This window comes from Stegodyphus dumicola, chromosome 6, assembly GCF_044657685.1.
Source record: "Stegodyphus dumicola isolate Sdum_Otavi_A_Nest chromosome 6, ASM4465768v1".
In the NCBI taxonomy this organism is placed as follows: domain Eukaryota; kingdom Metazoa; phylum Arthropoda; class Arachnida; order Araneae; family Eresidae; genus Stegodyphus; species Stegodyphus dumicola.
Genome location: NC_140773.1, coordinates 97,352,317 through 97,370,793, shown reverse-complemented (window position 1 = coordinate 97,370,793; position 18,477 = coordinate 97,352,317). Strand labels below are relative to the sequence as shown.

The following is an 18,477-nucleotide window of genomic DNA, read 5'->3' as shown; positions in this document are numbered from 1 at the left end:
AAACAATTTTTCAAAATTTCTGATGGGAGCATGATTTAATTATTAATAATAAATGAATGGGTTATCTTTGTTGTTGCGAAGCTAAGTTTCTCTAGATTGGCAACAAATCCACTAGTCTCCTGCTTGAAATGTAAACATCAATGGCCGCCATTAAAAACAGGCTTAGCGGCAATTAAACAACTTTAAAATTGCTGATAATTCTAAAAATATTGCACACAGGTAACTACCGTCAACTAGAAAACTAGATCACTTCTTACTGAAAGTATTCACTAGTATTACATAGATAAAGAAACTCCAAGTGACACGTACGTTTAAAAATGAAATGCAATAAAAAAGAAGTAAAATCTAAAAATAAGATTAAATGCTAAAAGAAAGATTAAGGAAACAGTATCGCGAATATTTTAATCGGAAAGATAAAGTACATCAGCTCTGATTATTTGAATTGATGCCAGATTCGCAAAGAACGTTATTAAATGCTTCTTATCAAAGACATTTCTTGCTCTCCAGTCGCATTTTTAATGGAGAGAGGTGAAATCGATAGTTATGATGACGACCACTGAATTTAAATCGATTAAATTTCAAATAACCTTTGAAGGCGCCGAATCTTTACTGTTGCGTTTGAAAATGAAAGCGATAGAGAGATGCCTATCAGCCAAATTTATTGTTACGTTATCTTCTTTTCGCGAGAATAAGTTTGCAAGAGGGACGGCTCAAAAAGTAAATTCAGAAATGCTAGATTAAATGCGATTTTGCTTTTGATATGTCACTGCTTGAGATTTTTTGCTGAAGTTTGCGAATAGCGTTAAATATTTCTAAATTTAATTAAATAAAGTTTTAGAGCTATCCAATGAAATTTTTATAATATTTGAAAAAGAGATTGTAAAAAGTATTAAGTTTTACACTATTGATAGATACTTTTGCAATTTTTTTAAAATTAAATACATGTAAATATGTTTTTCATTAGTAAAGCAGACTTCATTGGTAATTTACAGTTTCTGTTCTTAGACATGAAAAGAAAAGTTGAAATATTTAGTTCAAAAGGGGGAAAAATATTAGTTTGGTAGTTTTATTTCGAAGAGAAAAAGAAATTTTAGCCAACAACGAAGTATAATTAAAAGAATTTCGCAATGTAGAATTTACTCTTTAAAATTTCACTGTCGAAGAGAATGTCTTCTATATGAAAGGATGTATGATATTTCTTCCATTTTAAGAGTTTTACGGAAAAGGATGTCTTCTGTATTTAAAGCCGTAACACGGATATAGCTAAATAAGTATCATATAACTAAATAAGTGGTAAATACTAAATTTTAAAACTGATACATTCATTTAAAAGCAGTCAAATTCTGGTAATTTGCAACCTTGATTCATAAGAACGTGATCTTCGCGTCTGGAGTTTAGACAATTATATTGCATATATAAACCAATTAATCGCTAGCCACCGTATTTTCTTTAATGTAGTAATGTATTGTAATAATTATTGATAGTCAATGTAGTCATCCTGTTGTAAGGATCCTAAGTTTTACTAACGTTTATTTTGTTTTAAATCTTTACTATCACTTCTTATTTTCTACTTCCGGCCAGAATTAAAAGCTTTAATTTATTTATGCAAATTTGTCTTGCTAACGCCAAGTACTTAAGTTGTGGCTTTTTGCCAAGCAAGAGAGAGGAGGAGTTAGTCGAAGCAGGCCGCTTGCCATAGTAGTTTTACTCGGTTGCTGGTTGCCTTCAAGGCCAGAGGTTTAATCCTCTTGATAATTTTAAACGTATCGTAGTGTTAGCAGCTCTCTGTACTACATACGGATTTTGTTAAATAACGGCCAATCTTAAAGTTAGGCACTTGTATATTAATCCAAAGTTAGTTTTAGTTAGAGTTTTAGTTAGTAGTTTTATATTCTTACGTTCAGACCACAAGTGGTTGGTCTCTGTATTCCGAAGTCCGGAAATCTCTGTAAAGATAGAAAAATAAAGGGTTTCGTATACCCTTCCTGTGTGTATTGTCTACTTCACAATTTATTGAACATAGCTTTAGTAAGCTCCCTGTTCCGAGTCAGGACAGTTCATGTTTCCAAAGCAAGTTAAGAGGAACACAAGTCCTGATACTGTCATCTAGAGATGATGATATAGAGATTTACGTAATGAAAGGACTTTGCTGTATGCAAACATTCATTCTTTTATGTAATTTAAGGATTTATTTAACTTTTATTTTTTCATTTAAAATGTTTTTTGTTCATTCATGCATTTATTTGTTTATTTCTGTTGTATTTGGTCATCCGCCCTTTTCGACCATTAATTGTTACAAATTTGTTAGACTCTTGTTCAGTTGCCTATATCACTTTAGACAGTTAAAGCAATTTGGCAACGACTCTGCTCTAAGTATTTGCATCCTATGAATTTTGTTGCAGAATATTACAACATTGAGGCTTTTTGGCTGATATGCTAATGCCCTAAGGGGTCGGTCCCTCTTCTGTTGGCGAAAATAAGATAAAGAAAAGAAAACGGAAATTCATATTGATCTAGGAAGCAAAAAGCTCAGATAAATATGGATTTTCAAAAGGATGTGCTATTGAAATATTTCGAATATAAGAATTCGTATCAGTTTATATCCGACATTTATTATTTTAAATAAAATTTTAATTTCTAATTCGGTTTCTATTTCCATGTCAACCTTGCTATTAAATGCCATAAAAATGGATCATTATAAAAATATGCGGTTTTTTAAATTTCGAATTAGTTTCGATACATTATATTCTTAAGAACCATATTATTTTGAACAGCATTCTTTTATCTCAATTCAGATCATGATCAAATATAATAATGTCACAACATTTCGTATGTGTGTTCTTTATGCATCCGACATTCTTCGCAAACGCCGACCTAATTGTTTTGTTATAGCACTGGATTTTCATCAGAAATTTTTGATATACAGCTTTAAAATCCATAAATCATTGAGTGAATTATGTTCTTCTTCAAGTGACCATGTTAAGTTACAGGAATATAGATTTAAAAAGTAAGGTTGCTACGTTTCATAAATAGGTGAGGATAAACGTTAGTAAAATACCCTGTCGCTCAGGGTCTATAAAGTTAAATGTTAGTTCTTAAGGGCATTAATAACGTCTGGTCTGATCCAATCTTTTTAGTTCTGGGATTGACAATGAAGAATATCGATTTAATGCATTTTAAGGTTACATACATTCAAATGCAAGTTACCCTGTCGATCACATGGATCAGACCAAAATGTCGCCAAATAGTCGCCAGGTTTAGCGATCATTGACAGTTTTTCCCCAAAATTGGTGACAAAAATTAGTCGCAAAAACAGTTGCCAGCTTGGCGCTACCTCGCCAATTTGACGAGATAGTCATTTACCTCATTGTTAAGTGAACTTACCCTGATAATCCTGTTTTCCGGCGATGCTGCAATTTCTAAAGTCTTTCAGGTTACATTATATAACAGGCACTACAATTTAAATATAATTTCCCTAAAATTATTTACATATATTAAAAATTATTAACAGTAGTTTAACATCAAGTTGCGTCTGAATGAATCATTTTCCATTTAAATTAACTTATAGAATAAATGGTTAAGTATTTATATATTACATGAAAATAATAATTCAATTGAATCGTTATTAAATATGCTAAGCAGACAATATAATGCAGTAAAGAAATTCTACACGTAAATATTTTTTATCACAAAGAAGAATTAGTTACATATGTCATGTTTAAAGAATTTGCTTTTCCATTTCTAACACCTGTAGTTCTCAAAAAGTTAAGAAGTTCCGTAACGATTTAAAGTTTCTATTTAAACTGGTGTATGCTCTGCGCTTACTCTCCCTAAAAGTGTACATTTGCTAGCAGCTTTAATTTACATGCTAATTGAATTGTTTCAATACCATAGGGCATCAAATATATTGCATTAGTATTTCTTAACTAATATACATAATTATAAAATTATGATTAGCATAGTGCAATAATTTCGCAATATAATAAAATTTCATAAAGTATTTCATAGTAATAATCTTTCATAGATCATTTCATTGTACATCGTGCTGACATTTTGTTTTAATGTTTTAAGTATCTACCACCTTTATTTAGAACTCACATGCATATAAAAACTCTTTTTTTTTTCTTTTTGAGAAAATAAAGCAAGTGAGAGAAACAGTAATCGAAAAGAAAAAACAAAAATAATAACTTGTTATCTCAGAATCAGAATAAAAATTGGAACATTTATGTGTAAACTTTACAAAATAAAACCAGACATTGTTCTTTCAACAGAACAATTAAGAAGTATGCTCAATGAACAATTAAGAAATTACTCTAACATATTTTAACGAAAGTTAAATTTTTAGACGCATAAAATGAAGATACTGAAACATATGTCTTTTTATCTTGGACAATGTAATAAAATCGCTTTGTGAATTAAAATGGTGCACTATATAGTTGTGTGTTACAAAATTCCACAGTATTTCCTTTGCATTACTTATCTTTTAAAACTCAATATTTTTTATGTTTAAAACTTTTGCTTCTATATGAACGATTAAAATAATAATATTTTCATTTCTTATAGGTTTCAAAATGCTATTAATATTAATATCTCAAATTTGGTACTTACACTGCATCTGTACTTCATGTCTTTGAAATACTTTCATTGTATTCAGAAATCCATAACGGCTTTTTGATGGATATGGATATACAGAACCTATAAAAATGTTTTTATTTCACATTTTATACATTAAATAATTCTTAACACACTACAATACTAAGTAAAATAATTAACCTGGGCTAATAGTCAATTATAATTAGAATAAATTAAGAAATACAATAAGAAAATCGTAAAGGATATGTAACTTAGCCTTTAAAGAATAACAATTGAAAAGATTTATTATTGTCAGAAGAATATGCATTCATCATATGTATGAATCATCATATAGTATGAAGTAAATGAAAATTTGTAGAATTAATAGCTGAATACGTCGCAGATTCACTTTAATTTTTAACTGATTAACTCTTTATCATGTATTCCATTAAATTTAAGTAAGATGAGAGAACTAAAATGAATCATACGTGTATGTAAGAACTGTAAGAATTGGAGGCACCCTTCAGCCCACCTGGACACGAGTGTCCCCATAGCTCAAAAGAAGGGGCCGCGTCTCTCCACGAACTAGGGCAGCCAGCAACCCAGCCGCCCTCAAACAATAAACAAAAATACTAAATTAAAAGTAAGCAAGCACATCTAACACAAAATTATAAACAAACAAACAAAAAACAAACAAAAAAACACAAACACAAATTCACAACGTAGAACACCACATATATCTAAAACCCATATAAATACAGAATTCAGTTTTAACAGAAGATTTTTACAAGTGCCCTATTTTCATTGATAAACTTCATTAGAGCAATGGTATATTATTTAAAAACTTTTAAATTAGTGGCACTTGCATTAAAATCAGTAATGTCAAAAATCTGTCTAATAAGGGCTGTTAAACTACAATCAACCACAAAATACCTAGCATCACCATTAACCTGACAGCTATTTCATAGTTTATTTTCCTGCAGATTAAATCGGTTGAAATAGAACGGAAACCTACCAAGTCCAGTTAAACCCTGATTAACATCAATATTGTTCATTCAGTTCATCTTATTCATGATTTTAATCAGTTCCATAAAGCCTTTGTTTTTAGGTGAAGAGAACCACTCTACTTTCTATTTGTTAACGTAAAACTCTTTCATTCTTAGAATAGCAATTTGCTTCGAACCTGTTACTTCAATATCCATTGCATTGACATTTGAGACCACCTGCTAGGCCAGGCTCTCAGACCTTTCATTACCAATAAAGCCTATATGGGCCTTAAACCAGTGTAGCTTAATATTTAAATATGAACTAATAGTTTCTAAATGACTCTTAATTTTGATAATTAATGGATTTAAATTGTTTGGGCGGAAGAGCGCATGGTGAAGTGATAGGCAGTCAGTGTAAATATTTACAAATGCAGATATAAACAAGGTATTTTTAATCCATTGTAAGGCTTGTTTGAAAGCTTCACTTTCTGCTTGGAAAACTGAATTATATGTATTCAACTTAAACATTCTTCAATCCACCTCAATTCCACAGTAGAAAACAACAAAGGCAGCTCCTACGCTCCCCCCGACATCAGAACCATCTGTTTAAATATCAAATACATCAACAGTTGAATTACTTTTATCAAAAACAAAACCTAATCTATTGGATGTATTAAATGGAAATTAAAATTTTTCAAAAACATTCTTTGTAACCAAAGAGCTTCATACATTTTCAATTCCATTCGTCCACTTCCTAATAAAAATTTCTCATAATAAAATTCGTATAAAATTGAGAGAGGCGGCAGCCCAGCCAACACAAAAACGGCGTCGGTAGGCGTCGTTCTAAAACATCGGGTTAAAGCTAAACCCCAAGCTCTCTGAATACTATCTAACTTCATCCCGTAATTTAACCAGTTCCCCTGCCCTGGATTTCCAGGCTCCAAGTCCATACATGATGATTGGGAGCACTACATTTATGTAAATCTTTCTCAGAATGGAGGATTTCAAGGCTAAAATCTCAGCTGAAAAATTGTCTTCTATATTTTAATAAAATCGTCTTTGTACCAACTTAAAATGTTCTATAAAATGTAATTTGTTATCAATCATAACGCGAGGATATTTCAGATCATCTACAAATTTGATTTTTTGGGCTTAATATTTCTAATTTGATGGTCTAGTCTTTTTACCTTCTCTGGGAAAAAACAATGCACATGTTTTTTTCAATATTAAATTGTAATTTTTCTTTGTTTTGCCAATCACTCAGTATTAGAGCAGTTTCATCAAATAATTTTTTTCCATTTTTTCAAGAGAATCGTGTTTTATAAGAATCATAATATCATCAGAAAATGCAATTAATTCCACATTTTGAGAAAACTTCTACTTCAGCATGTTATCCACAATAATGTTCCAGAGCAGGTGAGCACTGCAAAAGCCCTGAGGGCATCCCTTATAAATATTCATTACTAAATCTTTACTCTTATTCTTAAAGCAATTTAAAAACAATTTTTAGATTACTAAAATAACTTTCTAGGTATTTTTAAATCAATTAAACCATGCAACAAGGAAGACCAATCAACATAATCAAATGTCTAGAAATATCAAAGCAACGTGTTGTTCACCCCTTAAACATCTGACATATCCAAAAACCCGTTACAATGCATCCTCCGTATCTCTTCCAAAGATAAATCCATATTGAAACTCACTAAGTGGGCATTTATTAACCATATAATGTAAAATTATATTAGTTACCAATTTGTCTAGCACCTTACCCAAAACATTCAAAAGTGTAATGGGTGTTTGCTTTCCAATAGGCTAATGGATCAAAATAATTCGACCAATTTTCAAACAATCTGGAACAAGAGTAAACTTATAACAGGCATTATATACGCAAACAAAAAATATGAGTTATAAAATAATAATCGTTTAATCAAAACAGAATGTATGTGATCCGGACCTGCAGCAGCCATATTCCTCAAACCCAATATAATAAATACTCTTAACTTCATCATAGGTGAATGGTGAGTCATTCTCACTACATTTTAAAACATCATCTTCAAAAATATGTATATTTTCTGGTTCATCCAAATCAAGTACCTCCTTAACATGCACAGTGTTAATAACCTGTTCACCCCCCATATCATCAGGTCTTTTCCCCTTCAGCTGTAAATTTCGCTTTCCAAATGCCGTCTTATAAAGACCATCGTAATAAACAACGCTTCTTAAAAAATAATTCTCTTTACATTCGTAGGTATTGGCATACATACTTGGATGTCAATTACAATGAAATTATACTCATTTTCCTATATCTGTTGTATTGGTTTATGAATTATATATTGTTAAGTAGTATATATTACTTGGTATATGAATGTCAGGTTATGTCATATTATTTTTATTCTAATAGCCATTTTTAATATATATATATATATATATATATATATATTACTTAATATTATACACACACATATATATATAGAGATAGATATTACTTAATATTCGCAACGTTCCAGCCAATTACACATTAGAAGCAAAACACAAATATAGAAGATAATTAATTTTGAATTCTCATAATTTTGAGAATCCTTTAACAGTAATCACAAAGCCTGCTTTACTTTGAGCACAGAGTCATTTGTACTTGTTTTGCTTGTACACATTCAACACATATACGTTTATATGAAATGCTGTAATAAATTCTGGAGACTCATATTGTTTATTAGTTTATTATGTAACAATAGGTAAAGAAAAAAGGAAAAGTTAGTCTAAATGAGAACTTCAAACATATAATGCATAAAATTTAAAACAAAATTATATGTCTAATGTATGCATGTATTTCCTCCTAAAGTCCTGAAAATATATTTCAAACCACAATAATTTAGTAGTTTTGAAACTGTTTAGTACGTTTTGCTTAGTTGCCGGTAAAACCCGCATGTTTAAGCAAAACAACAAGCTGAAAACATTTACTTTGCATAAATAAGTAATTAATCTTAATTTTTCATTTAATAAATAATACATCTGTTACACATTTTTGAAAGAATACAAACGCTAAATCTGCGCTAAAAAAATTGAAAAAAAGAAGATATAAATCATTCGTTGCTATAGGAACAATGCTGAATGATGCGATACATCATGCGGTTTAATTTTTTCCCCCAAGTGTTTCAAAAATGAATGCTTTTCATATTTTATCACTCTTTTCAACAGAAATAATAAAAATAAAAAAGTGTTATGATGAAGCAAATAATTGATGCACCAAAATTCTTACTGGTAAACATCTCTTTAAAATTTTTGCTGTATTTAAAACGCATGTTTGTTTCAGGTAAACTAACGCGTTATTCATAATGCATTTTATTTATATTTTTATTTTTCTACAACCATAACTAAATAATAGATACAAATTAAAGTAAATAATACAGCAAGACCACAAAGTTTTAAGAGTTAAATTACAATTTCTATGCTATCAAAATTGTCATTCTTCAACAAAACTCTGAATATATATATATATATATATATGGCAATCATATAATTATCATAAACAAGAATGTAAATTATACATAAGAAGAGTAATATAAAAATTGTTAATAGTCTCTCTATGTATATTTTCAGTTCTTGTTTATTATATGCAGTCATAGTTCGTGAAAAGTATGAAAAAGGTTTAAAGTAATTTTAATACAAATAGCTACCTTTTTAATTAATGCTGCAATTATGCTTGTTTGTATAATTTTTGTAAAGCCTAAATCCCATTTATTGGTTTAATTTAATTGTCTTTCATTGAATATATATATATATATATATATATATATGCATACAGATAGATAGACAGACATATACGTAGATATACAGATAGATATGCAGATGGATAGACAGATATAGATAGATAGATCGACTGATAAATAAAAACTCGAAATCTATAAATTAGAAGAACTAGAATATATTATCCTGTAAAAATACTATAAACTGAATTAAAAGTAAATTTAAATTTATTATCAAGTTAGATGTAAATACTAAGAAGGTTAAAAAAAAAATAAACATTAAATTTTCTTTTTAAATGTTAATTGAAATATTACTAGCATTATAATTATTTATATTCTACTGCTTCAAATCGGCTTTTCAAGCAGTAATAATTTTAAAAATATCAAAATATGAACAAATAAGGGCACTGAACGCAGGTTACGTTCCACTCCACCTTCTGAGCAAAATTATTATAGCAAAAGGAATAAAAACTATTTTTATTCAATATTTACGCTTAATCTCGAAATGTCCAGCGATTACCTGGACGACAAATTCAGCCTCATTAACAAAAGCAAAATTACACAGTACATAAAGAAACTTAAAATTAGAAAATGCAAAAATGCAAAAAAATCAGTTAAAATATCTAGCCTTAAACCCGTCCTTATACGGTAAAAAAGGCATAATTTATGATGTGATCAATTTAGACGAATACTACAAATTAACAAATATATAAGTAATTTTGAAGTATCAACTTACAAGATTTACACACACAAGAGAGAGAGAGAGAGAAACACAAAGAGAAAAACCTTAAAAATTAAGAAATTGGGAAAATTTTTAAACGATCTTGGAAAGTAAAATCCTATTCTATTTCTGCTAAGATTAAAAATTTAATTTAATACACACTATGCAAATTATTAAATTATCTTCTAGCAAATGTGAAAGAAAGTTTAGATAGTAAATGTGTACTATTATGAAAATCAAGTAAAAGAATAAAATCGTTGTTGATTCCTCAGAAAGACTCCCAACCTTTCAAGGCGAATCGGACTCCTTCTATACGGTCACCAACCTTACGAATTGTTGGCGATTGTGTATAGTGAGTCTAATGCCCCTTACAAATTCGGCATCTTTCTGTGGAATCAAAACGATTTTATAGCTTTAATTGTTTAGTTTTTATTAATTTAGCATTTTAATATTGCCCACCAGCGGCCGAGCGGTAAAGACGCTGAACACTGGTAGTTCGGTCTGAGGTTCGAATCCCGCGAACGGGCTGGCTGCATGGGCGTTTTCGTGGTTTTCCCCATGTGTAACGTGTATACGAGCCAGTTTCCCTTAGAAAGTCCTCCACGAAAGGCATCCCTCCCTTTAGGCAGATAGCCCTCGTGTGCTTTGCCATAATTAAATACACCAACACCAACACACCATTTTAATATTAAAAATTCCAGTTCCGAAGTAGTAAACATTTACTATCTAAATTTTCTTTCATACTTCCTAGAACATAATTTAATACTTAATTAAATTATATATATGTATATGCAATATGTTAATTGCGTAGGAGGAATCCGGTACTTTTAACTTATGGCTGAGTCGAAATGCATACAGACGACGGTAACAAAATTGGATTTTTACGAATCATCAATCTTTATTTATGCACATATCAAATTATTTCTTAGGAGATGAGATACTTCTAGTTCATAAGCAAATAAAATAATTTTTATATAGGTCATCATAGAATAAGAACAGAGGGCATAGCAGCATAGAGATATTGCCACGGTGGAAGGTAAGAAAAGGAATAAAGTAGTTGCTTCAGTATTTATACTAAGTATAATGCATGAGTACAGCTAATCTCTGATTGGTTAATTTTAAGTCATTATGTGACATGTAAAGATCTCAAATTTGGGAGAACAAATGAACTAAGGGGGAAGAACAGTGATTTCAGTGAGTCCATCTTGTTTAAGAAACGAGTTTGTTGCCTTTTAAGAGCTTAGTTTAGTACCTTATACTAATCCAAATTAAATTCGAAAGTATTTTATTCTATAGTGAATGGCAGCATCCTGGCACATGGAAGAAAAAAATAATTTACTTGCGACCGCTGCAACATATTGCTTTTATAGGGCCGAGTTTGTTAATTGAAACTGAAGGATAAATATCACACATTTTTCGGAATGGCAACAGACTTGCACCCTGAACAAAAAAAGTTTTATTTCAAACTTTGTTGAAACTGTTAGCTTTCAAATCGTTAAGTTTTTTAATCAAAAATGCATTAAAGTTACTGAAAAAATAGTATTTTCTTTTGAAAGTCTGAGTTACTTAACTCTAACTTATCTACCTTTATTTTCAAATGCTGATTTCTTAAAATACACCATTTATTTAAAAATGCTTATATACATCTGGTGTCTAGAAATTGTTTCATTGACACTATAGTGACCAAAATATTGAACTATCTTCTCAATTACCCTTTACGTGGAAGATAATGTTAGGAATTATCACATTATGTCTTGCGCGCTCACGTTGTGTAATGGTTAGCCCGTTTAGAATGCAGATCCTTTGTGCCAGTCTCTGTTCAGGCACAATTATTTTATCACATTTCATGCTCAGAAGAACCTAAAAATTTCAGGATGCTCAGATGTGATTGAAACCTAGTAGGAGCATTAAATTATTTTGAAGCATGCGATGTGAAAATGTGCATATGCCTCGCTGGGACTTGAACCAAGGACCTCTCGAATACGCGCTGAGCGTGTTGACCACTACACCACCAAGGCATGCTAAGCAGAAAGAAATACCTTATATACCTTATATACTCACCCTTTTAAAGGGTTAAATACCTTATATACTCACATTTTTAAAGGGTGACTGGGTATTAGGGACCCAGTCGCCAAATCCTGTTGCTGGAGAATCATCATTCACCCCTTTTGTTTTTTGTCCGGGTGCGGCTATAGAAACATTATTTCGAAGCAGGAGACATGAAAAATGAGCAATGCCCTCGCCGGGATTCGAAACTCGGATCTGTCGAATACGCGCCGAGTGTGCTGACCATTACACCCCGAAGTCATGCTAAGAAGGCGGGAGAAATATCTCACAGCATAACCCTTTTTTTCACTTGAATTCTAAGTCTGTAATCAACTTTTACGATTGAAACACAACGTTTTTTCATAAAGAGATGATCACCGCTTTTACTAATGGTTTCAGATTTCATTTTTAAAAAAAAAATAATGTTAAAAATTTATAGCATTTATTAAAAGTTAAAATCTTATTTAAGAAACGTTTAGCACTTATTACAAAAGCGAAGTTTATTAAATTTTAGGGATGAAATATATTAGCATCTAAAGCTAAACTGCCATCCAAAATAAACAAAGCTGTTATATTTTATCAAAACTTCCTGATGACATATTATTAACGCCAATGCCTGCACAATGTTCTTTAAATACAGTAATGTTAATTTTTGGCAACTTTGGAGTATTCGAAACAAATTTAACACCGCAGATTATCAAGGCATAACTTAACATAATTATCAAAGTACCGCGAATTTTTTAATTAAGAGCTTAAAGCTAGATTTCCAATCATTTTTATTACTCGAATTTCAACCGATTGACAATCATATTGAATTCGCACTAACTGCATCATTTTGCGATAAAATAATTTTTACATAAACATTCTAAATGTAAAGGAATTTTGCTTTACATTAATACGTTTATCTGATTTTACTAAATGTAGTTACATGATTTCAAAATTTATTTACGTTACACTAAAAAATGCTGCAACATAAAATCCGTAAAATTAATTTCTAACTTATCCAAGTTCTATAGTTTTCAAAAGTTGACAAAATAAAATTTAGGCTATTATTAGTTTTATAGAAAAGACTCATGCATTTTGAGGAAATTCGATCTTCAGGGGAAAATATTTTAAAAAACGCAAAAAACGCATTTTAAAATTTTTTTTTTGCATTTTTAATTTTTTTTTTTTTAAAAAACGCATTTAATCGCAAAATATTTTGCATGTAAGTACCATATTTGCTGCCTCTAACGTAAACGTATTTTGTAGCGCATGCATTACTATGAAAATATCTCCTTCCTTTCTATTTTGAAAAGGATTGTATAAATAATTGATTCAGAAATCAACGTGAAATGAGAGATAATGCTCCAGGACTTAGAGCTTCAGCGTTCGTGTGTGAGTACCTGTCCCTCTAGGAAAGCATCTCTCCGCAAAAGTAGATAAATTTTCCATAGACCATATTTAATTCGAAAACCTAATAACTTTAGAAACAGTGTAAATATTTACAAACTGACTAATCACGAAAAGTCAACAGTGCATCTGCAAATAGGAAAAAAATGCAAATCGTAGTTCTGACATCGATAATACCGCGTATAGTTAAAAAGAGTAACGAAGATGTTAATAATGGAGGAAATGTATTCTAGTGTATATAGACAGACGGAAACTACTTAACGGCAACTTTGGATTACAATTTTTTTGGGACATGGGTAAGTGGATGTACGAGAGAGGGAATACATTTCTCATCTTCCTCGACATAATTATTTGTATCATAAAATATCATTTTAATGAGTAAATTCTAAAAAGAGCCGCAAAGGTATAAAAATAAATAGTTAGAAATCCTCTCGTAAAGACTGTAAATGGAGAGTGTCATATCTTAAAACAGTTTTAAAGAGATAAAATATCCTGAAATGCAAGCCTTCGAGAGACTGAAATTCAGAACATTTAGGAGTGTTCAAAGACGCTTCCATCCTTAATTAAATTCATGGCCGTTCAAGCGTGTAGCAGTTACAGTTTTGCTGCCAAAGCTACTCAACGGCTGCAAACTTAATCATGCCCTGAGCTTGAATTGATTGCTCAAGAGCCATGGCAATGATAATTCTGTCTCTGTGAAACGCTTACTTTCGTCTAAGAGGTCCTGGAAGTCCCCTTACGATTTGGGAAGAACCGAAATACCAATTCTCACACGCCTCGTTTCCGAAAGAAAAGCAAGTTACTTGCCTAGATGGCTAACGGAAGAAACTTTACTTATTTAGAGAATGAAGTGGGTTTGTTTCCTTCGGCGCCTAATCCCGTTCAGTTTACGTTTTTAATTAGACGGCTGGAAGCGACGGCTCGTTCAATTTATAATTAAATCAATCTCGTCTTATTTTTGCAATGAATCAAACGGAAGACTTTAAATGCCTATGGGCGACCTTGCTTCGCGAAGGATTTTATTCGATTAAGATTTCTAGGAGTGCGAATCCAAGTATGTTTGCGTTTCTGTATTCGATATTTTATTCTATATTTGTCGTTATTTTTCTCAGATTTCAGAAGAAATACTGTACCTATGACGCCTGAGTATTGTGAAAAAAATAAAAGCCATGTTTCCTTTAGAATATTTTTTATGTTGGCGAAAAAATTAAAAAAATCTGAAGTAATCATAAAAATTATAAACTGGAGTTCTCATATTTTAGTTTAATGCTCCAATGAGTCTGTGGTTTGGGTATCAAAGTATGTAAAAAATTAAAAGCAAAAACTTGAAAATTAAATGAGAAAATCTTTAAGATTTAAAAGTTTCAGTTATGGAGTCTTTCTGAAGTTCAATGATTTTATATTAAAATCTGCGTTCAAGACTTTATACCCAGATTTTATTTTAACACTTGCAAACTCTTAAGCCCAAAACTTAATAATCTGTCTAAGTTTTCTCAATATCAAACTACTCGAGGTTCAAATGCAGGATCTAACAACTTCTCACGGAGCAGATTTTTTTAACAAAATGAAACAGTTTACTAACAAAATCAAAATATTTTTTTAATATGTTTCAAATTTTGGCTATTAAACAGTTATTAAAATACACATAAATAATAATGACAATATTTAAAACGGAAAAATCAAAATCATCTTAATTTTGTATCTGAAGTCCAAAGTAGGACATTTTTGTTTGTTAGTCTTTAAATTCGAATATACCAAAAACTATATTAAATTTTTAGATTAGAATTTCTTTCAAATAATTTTAAGAGGTTTAACTCATCGTTAAATAATTTGCTTTAAATTAACTGAAGAAAGATTTCAGAGAAAGTATTCCATATGAGAAAAACTGTGAGAATGAATAATAATAACCTAGTCCTTTTCACTTATTTACTAAATTGCTTCTCGACGTCTTAATAAATATACATATTTTTGTACATGAATAATTATAAATATTTTTTATTTCTTACTATAGCTTGACATTCGATGGCGATTCAGTTACGATAAAGTTTGCAGCCTGGGAGAGAAATGACTAGAAATGACTTTCATCGCGAATCGCAGATGCTCATGGTGAACGGGTTTCTTATTTATTTTTAACTTGGAATAAAGTTTACATATAAATAACTTCCGAAAAAAAGCGATTTTTCTTAGTGCACAAATCCGTATCTGAGCTTATTTATGTTTCACCGATTACGGAAAAAAAGTTAATTCAAATCTTATCTTCAAAGTTTTGAGTAATATTTATATAACACTGTGAATTAATTAGATTGCATTTGTAGAACTTTTAGTCTGTTATTCATATTTATATATTTTCAGTGATAATAAAAATAAGTCGGATTCCAAATAGGAGCTGGAATTACCTCGGCCTTTGGCACCAGACGTACCCTCCAATTGATCCTTGTTAAGGGGACGGTAGACTTTAAAAATTAGCTTTTTAAGTTTTTGTGTTTTCAACAAGAAATATTATGCATCTACGTATTATAACATCAGTTTATAAAATATGTAACCAAATTTCAATTTATTTTAAAACAAATAATTAAATATATTAATTAAAGATTTAAAATGCTCCTTTTGCGATAATTTTCAATATTTTTTCCTTTAAGTTAGTTCTAAAAAAAGACAATAATGTTAGTGTATCCGTTATTGAATATGATGAATCAGAAATTTTTAAAAAGGATTATTTTTGTGAACTTAAAGCCAGTGTTCGGAAAAATGTCACCTTCTGTTAAAGATTATCACAAGTTTAAACTTCTTAATAACCTAATGTCCAAAAATGTATACTTAGATCTTTTGTAACATATAACAAGATAGTTTTTTCCAAATACCATTCATTCATTTTTAACTAAAAATAACATTTTAGATATTAACTAAAACGATACGAAGATGTTATAACACTCTAGATAACATCTTCGTATCATTTAACTATTTTTAATATCATAATATTAAATATGAGGAAAAGCGTATCGCAAATTGGCATGTGATTCGAAGTTAGAGATAGAAATAATTTATGCATTATATCCAATGAAACTTCTGAAATTCCCTCGCATCATAGGTTTTACCTTCATTTCTTACATATATATTATCTTTTAATACTTTACAATATTTTTTTCTATTTCTGTTTTTTCCAAGCAGGTAAACTCCTCCTTTTTCTTTGGTTCAAACGACGTTGATCACGCTATTTTGCAACGAGTAAAGAAAACGAGTTTGTTTCTTCCTGTTCTACGCGTATAGTATTCACACAACCAAAGTTAAATTCATTAATAGTTGTCAATAATTTGACATTTCTAGCCCTTTTTTAGAAATAAACATTTCTTTTGAGCAAATATATAAATTATTACATCAATAAATAACTGTTGAAATAATTTTTTTTTACATTTTCTCAAAAATTTTAAAGTGCAAAGTTTACGTTGTTTACACATTTGAAATGTTTGACACTTCTTTAAAAATAAGAATATTTGAACTCGGTTTATTGCACACGATGTAGTTTTGTATATTATGACTATAAAAAAAATCAATATTTTGGTTGATTTTTAGCTATTTTAAAGTCCGCCGTCTCCTTAAAGGATTTAGTGTGCACTCATTCCAGTTACGGAGTTTCAAAAGAGTCCCCGTGTTCTCATTTTTTTGTCATCACCTCCCCATTCTGGAAGTGACATATTTGCGCGGTTGCTGCCTTCCTTGAATGTGGTAGCCGTTTCTCAGGCTCCATCTCCGGAATCGAATTTTGATTTAACCGTTACGACCATGGTAGGCGCGTAACCTACCAAACGCGTAACAGCTGACAAAGCATACACGTCTATACGTTGTCGAGACGAACCAGGAAATCTTTGCAACATCGTATTTCCAACATATTTATTATAAGGTTTATTCTAAGTTGTTAACAGTTATCTTTAGTTAAAGTTACCTTCCTATCCCTTGTAATTTCAGCTTACAAATTTCCGGCCAGAGTGTGTTTTTAGAATCGCGTTAAATGCAGCTGAATGAAGAACAGTATTTAAAGTCGAAATTCTACTGTCTTCGTCAGAGAGCCAGAGATTCTGACAAGCACGCGTTCGCCTTTTGGCTACACTCTCCTTAAGCTATTTCTACGCTCGGCCGTATTTCAGGTTCTTGATAGATTCGTCGTTTAGTTAGCGTTTAAGAGCCAACTCCTGTAAAATTTTACACCTTCGGCAGTATTTTTTTATTTCTTAGTATTCGTGAGTTCAAGCCCAAGGTGGATGCTTTTATGTACGTCCTGAGAAAGGGCCAACTGTGAACTTTATTCTGAGCAATAAAGGGTAATTAACCTTACTCAAGTTTACGTTTCTGTCTCCTGAACTAAGCGATTATTCGCTTACCAGTTCTCAAGGTTCCACAATTTTAGCTGTAAGTACTAGGTTGGAACATTACAACATAACTGAAATGTCTATGCGGACCTCATGTAATTGCATGCCGTTTCATTTACTTAGTTAGGATATGAAATAAACTTTATAAAAGCTATAACGACCTGTTCAAGGTGCTTGATAAAATGAAATAAATGTTCCTTTATATTTGATAAGCATACTTTTATTTTATTGTGTCAAAAATACTTGAAAACGAATAGAAAAAAGGTTCATTTCGTTATTTACTGATTAACCTATAAATCAGGTAAAGAAAGTAATAAACTATTGCACATTCATCATTACAAGGTATTTATGTCCTACTAGAGGAAGATAAATCAGCTGTTTCATTGCAAAAAATAAGCTAACTTCAATTCTAGAAATAAAGTAACAATTTTTAGTGTTAAGTGGCTGCAAGCCACGAGGCATATATTCCTTGCCCGAAGCCCTATCTAAGATTAATAAATATAAATAACCTTCTAGAGTTTCCCTTATTTCAAATAACCAATTTTTGTTATCTTTCTTAAACTCCTCGCATTTTTTGGCCAGGATTCTAATTTAATGTTAAGTGAGTATGTAAACGGGTGAATCTTGGAAGTTATTCAGAGAGTGCCTTTGCA

General features: G+C 30.7%; 1 protein-coding gene across 4 annotated transcripts in view; it reads right to left on the bottom strand.

Annotated features, from left to right (window-relative positions):
- The window catches only part of LOC118204165 (uncharacterized), an 876,973-nt gene that overhangs the window by 466,892 nt on the left and 391,604 nt on the right, over positions 1-18,477 (bottom strand). For all 4 annotated transcript variants that reach the window (XM_085818690.1, XM_085818688.1, XM_085818691.1 and 1 more), the window contains one exon: positions 4,609-4,695. The gene's annotated coding sequence lies outside the window, so the exon portion shown is untranslated. The remainder of the gene's footprint in view (positions 1-4,608; positions 4,696-18,477) is intronic.